We start from the raw sequence: 6,081 nt of genomic DNA, 5'->3' as shown, positions 1-6,081 counted from the left end.
CCGGGGGCAAAGGTTCCAGCCCCTGGAACCCAGAGGCCAGCTTGCAAACCTCATGAACGTCCCTGGTCTTCAGTGGCCCCTCACTTACCACCTCCTTCGGACCCTTGCTTCATTCACAGCAGTAATTGTTTTAATTAATTAGGTTGTTAGCCCAAAGGATGCTCACGACTGGGGTGTCCCCCGGTCCCCAACATGGAGGGGGCCCACCTGGAGAGGAGGAAAGTGAAAAGGGAAAGTGAAGTCGCTCAGTTCAGTTCAGTTCAGTCGCTCAGTCGTGTCCGACTCTTTGCGACCCCATGAATCGCAGCACGCCGGGCCTCCCTGTCCATCACCAACTCCCGGAGTTCACTCAAACTCACATCCATCGAGTCTGTGATGCCATCCAGCCATCTCATCCTCTGTCATCCCCTTCTCCTCCTGCCCCCAATCCCTCCCAGCATCAGAGTCTTTTCCAATGAGTCACCTCTTCACATGAGGTGGCCAGAGTGCTGGAGTTTCAGCTTTAGCATCATTCCTTCCAAAGAAATCCCAGGGCTGATCTCCTTCAGCATGGACTGGTTGGATCTCCTTGCAGTCCAAGGGACTCTCAAGAGTCTTCTCCAACACCACAGTTCAAAAGCATCAATTCTTCGGCGCTCAGCCTTCTTCACAGTCCAACTCTCACATCCATACATGACCACAGGAAAAACCATAGCCTTGACTAGACGGACCTTAGTTGGCAAAGTAATGCCTCTGCTTTTGAATATACTATCTAGGTTGGTCATAACTTTTCTTCCAAGGAGTAAGCGTCTTTTAATTTCATGGCTGCAATCACCATCTGCAGTGATTTTGGAGCCCCCCAAAATAAAGTCTGACACTGTTTCCACTGTTTCCACATCTATTTCCCATGCAGTGATGGGACCAGATGCCATGATCTTGGTTTTCTGAATGTTGAGCTTTAGGCCAACTTTTTCACTTTCCTCTTTCACTCTCATCAACAGGCTTTTTAGTTCCTCTTCACTTTCTGCCATAAGGGTGGTATCATCTGCATATCTGAGGTTATTGATATTTCTCCTGGCAATCTTGATTCCAGCTTGTGCTTCTTCCAGCCCAGCATTTCTCATGATGGACTCTGCATAGAAGTGAAACAAGCAGGGTGACAATAGACAGCCTTGATGTACTCCTTTTCCTATTTGGAACCAGTCTGTTGTTCCATGTCCAGTTCTAACTGCTGCTTCCTGACCTGCATGCAGATTTCTCAAGAGGCAGGTCAGGTGGTCTGGTATTCCCATCTCTTTCAGAATTTTCCACAGTTTATTGTGATCCACACAAAGATTTTGGCATAGTCAATAAAGCAGAAATACATGGTTTTCTGGAACTCTCTTGCTTTTTCCATGATCCAGCGGATGTTGGCAATTTGATCTCTGGCTCCTCTGCCTTTTCTAAAACCAGCTTGAACATCAGGAAGTTCACGGTTCACGTATTGCTGAAGCCTGGCTTGGAGAATTTTGAGCATTACTTTACTAGCGTGTGAGATGAGTGCAATTGTGCGGTAGTTTGAGCATTCTTTGGCATTGCCTTTCTTTGAGATTGGAATGAAAACTGACCTTTTCCAGTCCTGTGGCCACTGCTGAGTTTGCCAAATGTGCTGGCATATTGAGTGCAGCACTTTCACAGCATCATCTTTCAGGATTTGAAACAGCTCAACTGGAATTCCATCACCTCCACTAGCTTTGTTCATAGCAATGCTTTCCAAGGCCCACTTGACTTCACATTCCAGGATGTCTGGCTCTAGATTAGTGATCACACCATCATGATTCTCTGGGTCATGAAGATCTTTTTTGTACAGTTCTTCTGTGTATTCTTGCCACCTCTTCTTAATATCTTCTGCTTCTGTTAGGTCCATACCATTTCTGTCCTTTATTGAGCCCATCTTTGCATGAAATGTTCCCTTGCTATCTCTAATTTTCTTGAAGAGATCTCTAGTCTTTCCCATTCTGTTCTTTTCCTCTATTTCTTTGCATTGATTGCTGAGGAAGGCTTTCTTATCTCTTCTTGCTATTCTCTGGAACTCTGCATTCAGATGCTTATATCTTTCCTTTTCTCCTTTGCTTTTCGCCTCTCTTCTTTTCACCGCTATTTGTAAGGCCTCCCCAGACAGCCATTTTGCTTTTTTGCATTTCTTTTCCATGGGGATGGTCTTGATCCCTGACTCCTGTACAATGTCACGAACCTCATTCCATAGTTCATCAGGCACTCTATCTATGAGATCTAGTCCCTTAAATCTATTTCTAACTTCCACTGTATAATCATAAGGGATTTGATTTAGGTCATACCTGAATGGTCTAGCGGTTTTCCCTACTTTCTTCAATTGAAGTCTGAATTTGCTAATAAGGAGTTCATGATCTGAGCCACAGTCAGCTCCTGGTCTTGTTTTTGTTGACTGTACAGAGCTTCTCCATCTTTGGCTGCAAAGAATATAATCAATCTGATTTCGGTGTTGACCATCTGGTGATGTCCATGTGTAGAGTCTTCTCTTGTGTTTTTGGAAAAGAGTGTTTGCTATGACCAGTGCATTTTCTTGGCAAAACTCTATTAGTCTTTGCCCTGCTTCATTCGCATTCCAAGGCCAAATTTGCCTGTTACTCCAGGTGTTTCTTGACTTCTTGCTTTTGCATTTCAGTCCCCTGTAATGAAAAGGACATCTAACTCTTTGGGACCCCATGGACTGTAGCCTACAGGGCTCCTCCGTTCATGGGATTTTCCGGGCAGAGGTACTGGAGTGGGTTGCCATTTCCTCCTCCAGAGGGTCTTCCTGACCCACGGATAGGTCCCGGGTCTACCTGCACTGCAGGCAGATGCTCTACCCTTTGAACCACTAGAGAAGCTCGCTAGGGAGAGGGGGAACAATTCCATAATGAACGCGAGGTGGCGGTGCAGTTCCGAGTTCTGCCGCCAGAGGGCAGGGCTGCCCGCAGGTCCCGGGGGACCGCGGTGGTTTCCGCCCCAGGAAGCCCGCCTTCCCGCGTGGGCTCATTTCTCCACGAGAATCCTACGCACTCCTGCCCAGGGTGATCGGCGACCCGCTCTGGAGCCTAGGCTGCCAGTCACAGGTGACACAGTGATAAATGTCTTCTGTGAGGGGAAGAAGGACCCGAGAAGAGGGGGCCCCGGAGAGACCGGGTCGGGTCTGCTCAGCACACTCAGTGCTGCTTCAAACTCACAAATGATATGAGTCTAGCTGTGTATGTCTGTGTGTGCTCAGTCATGTCCGACTCTTTGCAACCCCGTGGTCTGTAGCCCGCCAGGCTCCTCTGTCCATGAGATTCTCCAGGCAAGAATCCTGGAGTGGGTTGCCATGCCCTCCTGTAGGGGATCTACCCAACCCAGGGACTGAACCTAAATCTCTTGTATTGACAGGCGGGTTCTTTACCAGTCCAGGTGAGCAGGGGGCAAAGGAGGTGGGAAAACATCCTGTGCTTCCTGAGAGGTCTTTCTGGAAACAAGGAGAGAGGAGTCCTGCCCACAGCATAAGATTTTTTCACATTTCAATTTATAACCTATGATGGTGAAACCCACTTTTGGAAATAAAATAATAGCATCCTTGGGCTGTCCTCCTCAGATAACTGGGCATCATGCATCCCAAGTATGGTCAATGGAATTGATGGTTAGCAAAAAGTACCTACCGCTCTAGTGAAAAAAGCATACAGAGATCGCTGAAGGCCCAACTGCATTGAAGAGCTGCTGGCCAGGGACCTAAAAATCATTGTGTGCGCCAGCAGGCTCACGGGGAAGACAGTTAGTTGTCTTTTCTGAGAAGCAGAATGTACAGGTCATATTGGTATGTTTAGATCTGCCAGTGTGGGATTATTTACGCTGTAAAAATTGGCAGGACTTCCCTGGTGGTCCAGTGGTTAGGGGACATAGGTTTGATCCCTGGTCAGGGAAGATCCTGCATGCCACGCAGCCCAGCCAAAAAAGAAAAGAAAATTGGCATTACCAATCAGGGTTCGGTTTATTCAGTCAGTTGTTGACACTCAGTGTCACACCACGGCCACAGTGCAGGCGCGGCAACCATCCCACCTCCTGTAGGCTTCCCTGCTCCACCGCGGACCCATTTCTTGTTGCCCGAGATCTCCATCAGGCATGGTCACTCCAGGCCCCTGGTGCACCCCACCTGTGCAAGCTACACCCCTACCCTTGCTGGGCCAGTTTATACCCCATCTTGCCTTCTTCTGCCAGCCCCAGGCTCTCTGCCCTTTCTGGCCCCCAGCTCCACCCGTGGCTCTTTTCCTGATGCCCAGGCATTCCCCCTCCGACCACCTGAAGGCAGATGTCACTATGGGCCAGCGCCTCTGGCTTGGATGGAATAGGGGGTCTCTCCAGACAATAGTTGGGATCCCTAGAGCTGGAGTTATGGCTCCTGCTGCCCACAGGGCCCAGACAGCCCCATGGCCTGTGCCCCTCACTGGACCCCACAGAACAGAGCTGTCAATGAACACATCACTTTAACTTCAAAACAATTTTAATAATCCGAAGAAGCAAGAGAGGGTACATGTCTGCCAGTGCTCTGATGCCCACGCCCAGCCCCTGATGCTGAGCCTGGGGAAGGGGGCCTCAGAAGTGGGTCTTGGGGGATGTTTGCTGGGGTGGGGGAAGCCCCAGGTCCCCCCCATAAGCCACAGTCCTGCCTCCTGGGCTTCAGGGCTGCACCGCGGTGGCAGCGACATCATGCCACAGGAGGACAGCCAAAGTGAGGGAGGTGGTTTGCGACTGCCCGCTGGCCTCTGTTTTCTCCAGCTTGGGGACCTGGGGAAGAACAAGCAGGCTCCAGGTGTGGCTGGAAGGGTGCCCGCCCCAGCCAGTGCCCTGGTTCTCTGTGCAGGGCAGTTCCTGGAGAGAAGCCACAGGCAGATCCCCCGGGCTTGGAGCAGGTGTGGGGTTGGATCTCCGATGCCCCTCCAGACCTGTTCCCAGCTCCCTGCCACCCCCTTGTCTCTCCATCCTCTTGACTCTCAGGGCTGGACCAGTCCACCCTCATCCTGTCCCCTGTTCTTACCCATCCTTGCCCCCTGCCCCACCTTCCTTCTGTCCCATCATCTCTTTATTCCTGCCCCTCATCTGTCCTGCCCAATCGCCTCTGTCCCTCAGGCCCCCTCCCTGTATGTCATGTCTATGTCTCTCCCTTCTTGGTGTCCCTCTGGCTCCCACCCTTGCTGTCTGCCTCCGCCCCTCTTCCCTGTCCTCCTCTCCCCAACCCCCAATGAGAGGCTGTTGTGACCTTGGAGGAGGCTCTGCTGCAGGCTCTCCTGGGTTTTGGTTTCCGGGATGGGAGCGGCAGTGGCAGCGGGGCCGGGGGCAGCCGGGAGGAGCAGCAGCAGCAGGAGCAGCGCGCACCGCATGGCCGGGCAGGCGGGGCGGCTAGGAGTGGGCGAGAGGTGGGTGGTCAGAGCCCCCGCCCTTTGTCTCCCCGCTTCCGCGGGCCTGGCCCCTCACTCACAGCTCTGTCACTCTCTGGCCCACAGGCCTGTGCGGTTCTCGCCGGTAGGGCCGATGCGCCTCTGAGCCCAGGCCGAGCTCCACTGCTGACCACGCCCCCGCCTGGCCCCGCCCCTCAACTGTTACGCCCAACCCCAACTTGTTATGAATGCCACGCCCCCAGGGCAAAGCCACGCCCCAACTCCGGAAGCTCTGCTTTCATCTGTAGTGTCCCAATTTTTCGGTTGTTTAGCATGAGATTAAATCTGTTTCCTGTTACTGTATCGTCGAAGGCACAGCTGTACTGTCTCTGTTCCCACTCCACACCCTTTGCTCACAAGTCAGCGATTCAATGGCCGTTCACCAGTCTGGAAGGAACTATAATGGTTTTGAGTTCTTCAGTATGAACTGGAGTTTATGTTTTGTTGTGATTACCTGTGGTGACTGGGGAGTCATCTTTTTCCTTTATGGCCCTCATATAACTAGGGAAACCTGTGACATTATCATCACCACATATCATGTGTCCCCTCTAAACGGCTCAGGTGGTTGCATAACAAACCTGGACATAATTTGGGATGGAACAAGGATCCGCTGGTGAATTTTTGCCCTCAGGGGTAAGTGGTC

This window comes from Capra hircus, chromosome 25 (assembly GCF_001704415.2).
Source record: "Capra hircus breed San Clemente chromosome 25, ASM170441v1, whole genome shotgun sequence".
NCBI classification, from domain to species: domain Eukaryota; kingdom Metazoa; phylum Chordata; class Mammalia; order Artiodactyla; family Bovidae; genus Capra; species Capra hircus.
The sequence above is the reverse complement of the archived record's forward strand: the minus strand, read 5'-3'. Positions refer to the sequence as shown.